General features: G+C 40.4%; 1 pseudogene; it reads right to left on the bottom strand.

Moving 5' to 3' along the window:
* Nucleotides 1-4,459: 4,459 nt before the first annotated feature.
* On the bottom strand, nt 4,460-9,510 carry LOC108528908 (RING-box protein 1-like; annotated as a pseudogene).
* Between the last annotated feature and the right edge of the window lie 2,535 nt (nt 9,511-12,045).

The following is a 12,045-nucleotide window of genomic DNA, read 5'->3' as shown; positions in this document are numbered from 1 at the left end:
CTACTTGCTTGCACTGCCTTAGGGAGAGTGAATGTCTGATCAATGCATAAAACTTTGCTTCTGGGGCAGACTACGTGAATTGAAGCCATGAGAATGCATTTCTTATGCTTAATTTAAAGTACTTCCAATTATTCACATATTATGTGAAGGCAAAAACTCAGTTTTTTAGTATTTGTTTTCTCTATATTTTTAGAAAGCCACTGCCAAAATGGTTGTGGTCACCAGCATAATACATCATGATATAGCCCTGTCCTGTGAAGGAATCATAATGCTATGTACGATCTGGAGAGGTAGCATGGTGGAGCCACACCTGGGTTTGAAACCTGGCCCAGTCACTTACTAGCTGTGTGGCCTGGGGGAAGTCCCTTACGCTCTTGGTGGGATAAAGGAATGGTGTCTTACTTTCCTCACTGGGAAATGGGAATGATAGCTACCTTATGGGTTAAGAACCAGCTGTAGGGTGGTGCATGACATATCATGGCTCTCAATGAACAGCATTGGGCTTCTGACTTCAGGGACCTGCAACTGATTCCCAGGATGCATGATCCTGAAACATTTCTGAGAGCATCCGGTAAAAACAAGAAGGGGTAGCATCCTGGTTAGGACTGCAACAACCTTTGATACTGGCTCCATGACTATATGACCTTGGGAAGCCATTTAATGGCTCTGTTCCTTAGAGTGGTCATTCATAAGATGAAAATGCTAGTGGGACCTGTTTTCAGGTCAGTGGAAAAGCCAGTAGGACTGTTCTTAGAGGGAGGATGAATATAAACACTTAATCCAGTGCCTGGCACATAGTGGTTTCCTTACTATTATCTTTATTTTTGTGGGTGCTATGGTTTGTCCCACCCAAACTCATGTTGAAATTGGATCCCCTTTGTGGTGGTGTGGGGAGGTGGGCCCTAGTGAGAGGTGTGTGAATCCTGGGGATGGATTCCTCAGGAATAGATTAATGCCCTACCGCAAAGGTGAGTGAGTTCTTACTCTTGGGGGATGGATTAGAATGGGGTGGGTCGTGAGAAAGAGCCTGGCTCCTTGGTTTCTCTCTTGCTTCCCCTTGCACCATGTCATGATCTCTTTGCACACACCAGCTTTCCCCTTTTGCTTTCCACCATGAGTTGAAGCAGCCTCAGGCCATCACCAGATGTGGATGCCCAAACTTGAACTTTTCAGCCACCAGAATCATGAGCCAAATAGACCTCTCTCTCTTTCTTTTAAAATAAACTACCCAGTCTTAGATATTCTGTTACAGCACCACTAAATGAATTAAGACAGTGGAGTTCAGATGTTTCCATTTGTAATTGAGTTTGTTAATCTATTATCACCCAAAGCTTAAATAAGAGGAAATGGGGAAACTGTAGGTTATTTTGACAATCTTTGAACAAGTAGAGCATACTCTGTTAGGGAAGGGGCACCTAACCCTCTTGTAAAAGGAAGGAAAAAACAGCAGGACTTAGAGTAAATTTTAATTCCCCTGGCTACAAATAGAAAGTGATTTCAGCTGCTTTCGTAACCCAGCGCAAATACTGAGCTCCAAACTCAGGTGGAGTCTGTGTTACTTTATATAGATATATATCTCACATGTGTATGTGCAGGTACAGCTAGGTATATTGTCCAACGTAGAGATGAGAAATAGAGTTCAAGGGCTGGTTCAGGCCAAACAAGGTCTCAGGATGAAAATATCCAGCATCTACAACCTGTAATTGACACTCGGGAATAATTATTCTATGATAATCAGAGACTGGGTTATCACGTGATGTTATAATTCTGAGATTTGTTTTTTGCAAAATCATGTCTGTTTACTTTTTTCTTTATTTTTCTTTAATAAATAATTGAGGCTGGTGTTCTTGCAACTCAGGAAATTGATGATAACCTACTCAGCTATCCAGGGGGAAGGTCTATCCTAGATCTTAAGGGGAGGCTCGAGTAAAGAGGAGTGGACCATCCTCAGGCAGTAGCCTAGTTCCGAGCATCCCAAGCCCACTACAATAAAAAGGAAACCATGAATGACTTTGGCTTTAGAAACCTGCTTCTTATATAAAAATGTCCTTGCAAATTAAAAAGCATGAAAAGAGAGATGTAGCGCACTTGTCAACAGGGCTATTTCCACATTGTTATGAAAGTATTTATGACTTTTGAGAAGGTGTTTTTTCATGATCTGGCCTATCTTCATACTTTTTTGTACATAATATAGAATTCTGAATTCACAATAATTTGAATAAACGAGCTGCAAAAATTAGGGGGAAAGATTGGTTTGATAGAGCACTTTCTTGTGTTGAGACAACTATATTTTCAACTGAGTAATTGAAAGGTGGACATGCTGGATTTATGCCTTAAGGCCACCAGTTTTTTTACAGTATTATGGTAAGGATTTTGTTTTACAAAACTTGCTTGTGGTTGTAACCACTATTTGAATCTCTTGCTTGTGGCTGTAACCACCATTTGAATCTCTGCAAGAAATGGAAGAAAAGTGATGGCGATGTAACTTCCATTGAAAATGCTGCTGCACTGAGACTTCCGTTTCCAGTAGTGTAATGTGATGACATACCCTAAATGATCCTCCCAGTGAAAATAACTAAAAACTTGGGGTAGAAATTTTAAAATTAAATGAATTATTGAGCTGGCAAGAAAGCAAGAAACGTATAGAGACCAAATATAAAGTGAAAGCCTGAGCTCTGAGAGGGAAGCGAGTACCAAAGCTATGTTTTACCCTGAAAGTGTCTGATAAAACCTGGGACCTTAAACTTCTGTTGTATCAGCATCACGGGTTGAAGAGATTAAGAAAAGTCGTCCTAGGGTGAAAAGCCCAGCAGGAAATATTTCATAGAAAACTGAGACCTCGGGAGTCGCACCCTCAGTGTAGGGTAGCTTAGACATAAACCCTCCTCCCAAAAGGAGAGAACAAGAAACTTGCCTCTCCTGATTTTGGCCGTGGTGTAGAGGAGAACACCTCTAGGGGAACTCATATGATTTTCTGGTTTGTTTTACACTTTCCCACAAAATTTAAAATTTGTGGAAATTTTGAGCCTATAAAAAAGTTGAAAGAAAGGTACAATGAGGCTAAGTGCAGTTGCTCATGCCTGTAATCCTTGGACTTTGGGAGGCTGAGGGAAGGGATTGTTTGAGGCCAGGTGTCAAGACCAGTCAGGGCAACACAGACCCTGTCTCTACAAAATGTACAAATCACAGACCCCCTGTCTACAAAAAATACAAAAATCTAAGCTGGATGTAGTGGCACATGTAGAGGCTGAGATGCAAGGATCCCTTTAGCCTGGGAGTTTGAGGCTATAGTGAGCTATGATTGTGCATCCAATCATAGCCTGGATGACAGAGACCCTGTCTCTAAGAAACAAAGTACTATGAACAGGGCTCTTAGAGTCACTACTTTATCTCATACGCCTATACATATGTGTGTATGTGTCTGTGTATAGATAATATGTTTTTTCACTTATTAACATACTTTTATTAAAATCAACTATTTTTCAAAACAAAAAAAAGTTTAGTGATAACACTAGCATTGTTTTACCTTTTTGCAAATCTCTTTTATGTCTGACAATGGAAGACAGTTGGATTCTCAAGTCTGCTTCTTCATTTGATGCACTGCTTTGGTTAAAGTATATGAAGAAAAAACTACTCTCACATAGACTTGCAGTTGGAGGAAGCACTTCATGAACCCCCTGACAGGGTCTCAGGTACCCCCAGGAATCCTCAGACCATATTTTGAGAACCACTGCAACAAACAAAACCATTTCTCAGTTGAAGATTCTCTATAGCTACCAAATTAGTACTAGAATTGGCAATTCCTTCTGTGGCCCAAAACATTTTAACAAGTTGTGATGAGGTAGTGGTGGTAAAGGAAACTTGAACTCTTGTGGTAATTCAATTTTAGGTGACATCAGTTTTTAAATTGAGTTCATACATTTGCCAGCCAAGATTACATATTACAATTTTTTAAAACTTATTTTTCTAAGCTAAGAAGAAAAAGCAACATGTCATATGCACACAATGTTTACATTTGAATAGTGGTTTTGCATCTTATAAAGCCTCTTTCTGTGCCCCATGTAATGCCATGTAGTCCTTAGAAGCCCACATTAGAGAGGAGGAAAGATCAAGATAGAGAGGCAACTTGTCCGAGATTGCCATCAGTAGCCGGGCTATGCAACCAGGACTCAGAGCTGGGTCTGATGACTGAGTCCCACGTTCTTTCCTCATTCAGCTGCCCACTGCTGTCACACCAGAGGAAGACAGGGCTGACTGCTGTTTTCAGGGTCAGTGATCCACATTCCCCCCTTGTACGGTTGGAGTCCTTTGACTAAGCGATGCGCTCACAGGACAACCCTGCTCTGGCTCTAATGAACACACATTTCACTTTCAAAATGTGGCTTTTCAGCCTTGGAAGAGGGGCCCCTTCATTTATGTTCACTTTTTTCCCATATACACAAGAGACAGCATTCGCTCTAGAATCCAACTGGACTTTATTTGACACAGAATATAATGTGGCTGCAAGAACAGCAAATGGAAAAGACAAAGCAGAAAAGACACAGTTCTATCTAATTTATAATTAAGTGACAGAAGGGCAAGTCATTAAATGAATCACAAAACAGTTAAACTTGTTGGAAGAAATCTTTTTCTGGTACCCATACTTTTGGAATCCCCACTGTCTGTTGTCCAACAGACACAGCTGTTGTGTTTTGAGCCAGTGAGAGAAGCAGTGGAAGTGAAAAGCATAGTTACAGGCACCCCGTGCAACGGTACACGCTTCTGAAGTGGCAGACTCTTGGTTAACTTGACATTCTATGCAGATCCATGCTGTGATTCCTGCAGATGGCACAGTTATTAACCACAACATCCCAGGCCCAGAGGGCTAGCTACTGTATTTCACTTTTTTACTTCAAAGCACTGCTGTTGGTACTGCTTGGGGTATCCACATCCATTGCCGCTGCCATTTTGGACCGGGTTTTTTTGTTTGTCTGTTTCAAAGCCGGTTATAAGCACAGGATACTTTGCCCTTCAATACTTCAGCAGCCATCTCCTAGATGAAGGACATCTCTTGTATAATTACAATATCCTTATCTCACTTAAGAAAAGTAATGATAATTCCATAATGCCATTTAATATACAGTTTGCATTCTAATTTTCCTGTGACTCCCAAATATCTTTTATGACTTAAAAAAATCCAGAAGTCAATGAAGGGCATGCCTTGCATTGGACTGTTGTCTCTGTAGTTTCTTTTAATTTCTAAGTTATCTTATAAATTAAAGTGTATGTGTGTGTGTGTTTGTCTGTGTGTGTATGACTTTTTAAAAGAATCCAGCCTCTATAGAATGTCCTAGATTCTGTCCTATAGTCTTGATTTGATCAATTACTTCTCATGATTAGGTTCAAGTTAAATATTTTTGTCAATAATACCTCATAGTTGATGTTGCTTCTTGTGGTTTTGTAGTTCCAAATTCATGCTACTATAGTTGAGCCAGTGAGAAATGCAGTGGAAGTGGAAAGCATGACCACAAAAAAAAAAAAAATAAATAAATCAAAGAAAGAACTGGTAGTGCTCCCAGGCAATTGAAGTAAAAGAAAATCCTTTCTGAAGGACCCCAACTTTAACCAGTTCTCAAAAAATCCTACAGATAACATTCTAAAGAATACGAACTCCCCTCCCAACAAACAAAGACGAAGTATATGAGGCAAAACGCACACCAAGGAAGAACCAGAGGAAACAGCAGACAACAACATCACACTTTCAGAGACTTGCAGATATTAGAAATGTGAGAAGTAAACCATATAGTAAATATATTTAATATGCTTTAAGAAATAAAACAGACATCTGAAAATAATGACAAGAAATAAAAAAATGTTTAAAAAGTAAGTATATTTGGGCTGGGCACAGCGGCTCACACCTGTAATCCTAGCACTTTGGAAGGCCAAGGTGGGCAGATCACCTAAAGTCAGGAGTTCGAGACCAGCCTGGCCAACGTGGTGAAACCCCATCTCTACTAAAAATACAAAAATTAGCCGGGTGTGGTGGCAGGTGCCTCTAATCCCAGCTACTAGGAAGGCTGAGGCAGGAGAATCAATTAAACCCAGGAGGCAGAGGTTGCAGTGAGCCGAGATCATGCCATTGTACTCCAGCCTGGGTGACCCAAAGAGCAAAACTCTGCCTCAGGAAAAAAAAAGTATATTTGAACTGGAGCTTCTGTAAGTGGAAAATATAATTTAAATTAAAACCAATGTATGAATTAAACAGCAGACTGGACACAAAGAGATAACCAGTGAAGTATAAGATAAATCTAAAGAAATCATATAAAATATAGTATAGAGAAATGAGATTTCAAAATATAATAAGAGAAAAGGAAGATAGAGTTTTGAAAAGTCCATATACCTAATTGGAGCTCTGGAAAAACATAGTAGAAAGAATGGAAAAGAGACAATATTCCGAGGAAAAATGGCTGAGAGTTTTCCAGAATTGTGGAAAGATGCTAAGCCAAACCACAAGCAGATAAATATAAATAAAATAATTCCTTGGCACATTATAGTGGAAGTTCAGAACAACGAGGTCAAAGAGAGGATCTATCTTAAAAGTAGCCAAAGATAGAAAACAAATCACCTCAAAGGAATAAAAATTAGAGGTATAGCAGTGTTTCTAACAGCATTAATGGAAGCCAGAATATTATTTTCAATGTGTCAAAGAAAAAAAAAGATCAATCCCAAATCCCACAATTAGTAGAAAGATCATTTAAGAATAAGAGTAAAATAAAAGACATTGAAGACAAACAAAACTGAGTATAGATCCTCACAAAAGAAAATTTTGAAGGCTATAGTTGAGGCTCACAGAAAATGAATCCAAATTGAAAGTCTGAAATGCAAGAAGAAATGGTGAGCGAAGACATTTATAAATCAATACACTGAAACACTGGCCATATAAAATAATGGTGATGATAATAATAATAGGGTTTAATTGGTAGAATTAAAAAGCAAAATAGAACTAAAACACTCAACTAAAACAACACAATAAAGTGGCATGGGAAGCAATTCGATACAGTCTTATAATCCCCTTGTAGTTTTCAGAAGCAGGTAAAAAGATTTAAACTTAGATTTTATTAAATGCTAAAATATTTAGGTTAACCTCAAATGAATAGATGGAGGATGTATTATTTAAAAATCAGTAGATGAAAGAAATTGAACAAAGAACAAAATTCCTTAAAAAAACACGTTTTGTTGGGTTGCATGTTGTTAGATTATATTGTGGTATTGTGTCATCCACATTATTGAGATTTTCTTATATAGATTCGAGTGCCAAGAAAAAGCTTTCTTTATTTGGGGAGGTTTTCTTTATGGTATTATTTTGTACCTATTATAATTTCATTTATGCTTTTGCCACCAGGAAGCCCAGCTTGAACATTCTATTTTAATAATTATGTAGGAACTAGCATTCTATACATCTTTCTAATTCTAACTCCTCCTTCCATCTTTATCATCTAACATTTATTTTATTTTCTTAATCCTGGTTTTATCTTGTGTTTTATCATCTGTTTTAAAGGCTTTGGAACAAATTAAGTAGGAATAAACCAACATAATTGAATGGATCAATAAATAAATATAAAATGCTTAAAGCAAATAGAAGATTGACATCTGGGAAGCGGAAACTCTTTTGCTCTGTTGTTTCTTCATTAGTGTCAGCACAGGGAGTGTGTATGGGTTAATCTATCTGTTTTGAATCAGTTCATCCAAGGTTGGAATTTTAAGCAGTTTGTCTATGCTTGAGGTTTTGGGTAGCTGCAGGCAGTGCAAATCACTAACAGGACAGGCAAAATCTATTATGAAAAGAAAAAACAAAAACCTATCACCTCACATTGCCAATACTTCACTGATCAATTTTTAGGGCTAGCAGTACTATAATTCTAAACACAATAATATGTGTATATTATTCGTTCATCATTTATCAAGAACTCAGTTTGGTCTCTCAAACAGAAATTGTCATCAGTAAAGAACCTGCCCTGCTTTCATACAATAAAACAGTTGAATTTGTTATAAGATTTTGTCTCACTGGATTCATTTTGTGCTAAAAATAATGCCATTTCGCAGACCAATCCCACTCAAAAAAAATCAGTGGAACACAGAAAAAGAACACAGAAAATAAAAATGAAATGAAATAAAACATGATGACATTTCAACACTACAGCGTAGGTGTTATATGGGAGGAAGGCAACAATGGGGTGACCCAAGAATTAGGCTATGAAAGGACACAGCCTTTCGCCAGCTGAGCACATATAATGAGTCAAAACAGTAGGCAGTCCCATCTTCCAGAGAAAAGAAACTTCACTTTAATCTGTCTTGATTAAAGACATCAACACGTTTAAGGCAAGACCATGACAATCAGAAAGGGAATCAGTGAGTCACTGAGGTTTGGAAATGTGTGACAGAGGAAGAGTCAGTGAGGTAAAGTCTGGCAGTGGACGCATGAATACTGTCCAGGGAAGGGTCTCCCTGGCCCCAAAGACAGCCCTTTTGGTATAAGAGGCAAACAGAAGCACATGGTGGAAATGGATGCATCATGTAATTATAGGCTGACCCCATTAAACATCACTCTTGTTGCTTGTCAAGCAACTTTCTGTTAAATTGGCTTCCTTGCAGTTTGTCTAAGAGTGTACTTGCCAAACTGACGCTAATGGTCACCTCGTAAAAGATACCTTGCCTTTTAATGACAACACTGGCAGTCTGCTTATTATTCTTCAGCTTCTTTCAGGCACTGACAAGAGTTTCTGCATCTCTGAGACTGAAGGCCTGACCCTGGTCCCTGGTGCCTTCATCACGGAAAGGAACACTTGCCTTGGGAGCCAGCATGCCAGTCTTCCCTGCAACAGCTGACCTTCCCCAGGGACCTTCTCCGTAAATGCTGACAACCAGCAATCATTTTACTAATGATGAGGATGATGGTGTTCCAGTGAAACACAGTATTATCAGGAGGTTTCTTATCAGAGGGGGAAATGTTCCAAAAGGCATAGGGGTGGGCACCAGAACATGGACTTATCCCTCCTATTATACAGCTCACAGGGATACTGGTGATCTCACTCCCCTCAAAGGTGAGACAGGCTTCAGCCCTTGAGGGGGTGTCCTCTTACCTCCCTAAGTACTTGTAGGCCTTTATAGAGGGTCTCCCACTGTGACCAGGCCATGCAAGCCCCACAAGGGCATACTCACCTTGGCTGAACCTGATAGCTGCATCATCTCGGGGAAGTTCACACCTGAGATGCTCAGCCCCTACTTAGCTCTTGCTGCCACCAACTCAGTACTAAAGAAACCAAAACTTTCCCCATCCCCTAATTGGATATTTATTTCAATGCCAAAAGGAAAAGCATGATAGGGTTACACCTTTTTATCTTACTTCATCTCTTCTCATCTAAATTTGGAAAATGTTCTAAGGTTGAGTACTGAATGTTAATTATTTTAGAAGATGTAAAGTTTCCATTAAAAGATTTCTTACCAGAATGGTGACATTTCCAAGTTTTTGAGAGTCACCACATTTCAACTGGCAAGGAGTGTTAGCGAGACCTTGGCTTTATCTGAATCTGGTAGTGATGAAATAAAATTATCAAAGAAAAGACGTCAGTTATTGAGTGCTACTCTTTTTCCTCCTTTCTATACATAATCAGGTTCCAAGAGATCAACTGACAGACTTGGATTAACACCTGGTTCTCCAGACCGCTGGTTCGGTGCTCTTTCCACTTTCTCATTGAAATACACGGCTGTAAATGAAGCTCTTAGTTTTATGCTTATGGTGACCCCAGATAAGAGAAGTAAACTCTATAGTTCCTTGGCTATTTTCCTCACTCTTGTCCAATTCAAAGTCTCTTCTTCACATTCTTCATACCCCAAATGTCTGTACCTTGGGCTATAATCCATGCATGGTCATAAATAAATACCAGCAGCTATTCCATGGTATCAGACACTTTCTCCCTCTCTTCCCCCAAGTACTGGCTAACACCACATCCTTGGGCTCGAGTACCACTCTTACTGGGCCTAAGAGATATTTGAACTCCCTAACATCTCAATCAGTCTCAGAATGTTGATGCTTCCAAGGGTCCTGCTGTATCCACAGAACACCATTCTGCTTGTTCCAGAGATCCCACCACATATTTGAGGGACCATTGTCATGACTGCCAGAATCATCAGTACCTCTTTTGGGAACCAGAGCTGTGTCTACTAGATACCATTGGCACATCACCTGCAGACCATGGTCATATCTGTGGAAGGCCACTGTTACATCCATTGAGTACCACCTCCGATGCTTTGGACACTGTGAGATTCCAAAGCTGGGCAGCATTTGAAGCTAAGTTTGAGATGTTGTCTCTTTCCTGGTTAGGTGGGACATATGTATTGTAGGAAGTGGTGGTGGTATCAAGACAACACTGTGCTGTATCCCGAAGCCTTAAGGAGTTTTTACTGAAACAGTTCTTTTCACAATTTACTTACAATCCCACCTCTACATGGGACTCAGTGATGAATTTCAGGGAAGCTGGGCAAGGAGACATAGCCAAGAGCTAGGCTCCAAGCTACGTTTGGAATCTCTCCTCCTGGGGTTTTGTTACTGGATCAAGTTGACCTTCTTCTTACCTTAGGGTAAACTTCCTTCAAGGAGGCTTACTGATGGGGTATCTACTATTAGAACTGTCATTTATCAGTGCTTACTACGTTCTAGGCCCTATGCCAAGAACAAATTATACATCATTTAATTCTCACAACAGCCTTGTGAAACTATTATTATGTCTCTATTTTACAAATGAGGAGATGAAGGCTTAGAGGGGATACAGACTCTTCTAGGGCCACAAAGCTAATAAATGGTAGAGCTGGAGTTTAAAACCAGACCTGTGGAATACTGGAGCCTGCTTTCTCAACCCCATGCTACACGGATAGGGTGCAAATATACCCTGGGCAGGCTGCCACCTGCCCACTGTCACACATGCCCAGCTATAGCTAAATCCCAGAGGCAAACATAAATAGGGCTCAAAGTGGGGCCCTTCATGGAGATACCACTTTATTCTTAAAATATGAGAATGCAGAATCCCGGCTAGACCCCTTTGGGTTTAAGAAATTACACACTTTTGGCCAGGCATGGTGGCTCATGCTTGTAATCCCAGCACTTTGGGAGGCCGAGGCAGGCAGATCACTTGAGGTTGGCAGTTTGAGACCAGCCTGACCAACATGGTGAAACCCCGTTTCTACTAAAAATACAAAAGTTAGCCAGGTGTAGTGGCGGGCACCTATACTCCCAGCTACTTGGGAGGTTGAGGCAGGAGAATTGCTTGAACCAAGGAGGCAGAGGTTGCAGTGAGCCAAGATTGTACCATTATACTCCAGCCTGGGTGACAGAGTGAGACTCTGTCTCAAAAAAAAAAAGAAAAGAAAAGAAAAAAAAAAAGAAAAGAAATTACACACTTTTGATGGGGGAGCGGGGCAGAAACTTGCCTTGTTTTGAGGATCCCTTGGCCCTGCCAATATGCAGCTGAGAAATCTCATGTGTTCCAGCACTGGGTTTCTGGGAGATGATGGGGATGAGGGCGCAGGGGAGAGGAGAGAGGATGTCTAGCAGGGTCAAGTGCTGCACAGGAGAGTCCCAAGACAGGGCCCAGTGGGACCTTGTGTGACAGCCCCAGTCAGTTGGGGTAGAGATTTTCAAACACACTTTAATCTGAAGATAGAATGCCACTACTTAAGTAGAGTGAAATTTCCTGGGTTGTGAATCTGGATCTTAGTTCCAGCATACTTTGCAGATGGGATGAGGCTTTCTCATTAGGGGTATTTCCGGTGTTTGTTGTGGGGACACTCAGATTGTCTCAAGTGATGGACACTGATGGCCAGGAAACCAAGGCAAAGAGAGCCCAGGAAATCACAGCCTTGGAGGGGTCCTGTCAGGGGAAAGTGAGAAGCCCTGAGTCTTGATAAGCTTCTTAGCTTCAACCTCTAGTTGAAATGTGCCTCTGGGGAAGAGACCAAGGACACCTCTAGGAGCTCATCAACCATTTGAGAAGTCAGACATTTTATGGTCCC

The sequence above is a fragment of the Rhinopithecus bieti genome, unplaced genomic scaffold (genome assembly GCF_001698545.2).
Source record: "Rhinopithecus bieti isolate Rb0 unplaced genomic scaffold, ASM169854v2 scaffold_5216, whole genome shotgun sequence".
In the NCBI taxonomy this organism is placed as follows: Eukaryota; Metazoa; Chordata; class Mammalia; order Primates; family Cercopithecidae; genus Rhinopithecus; species Rhinopithecus bieti.
This window is presented reverse-complemented; position numbering and strand designations above follow the sequence as displayed.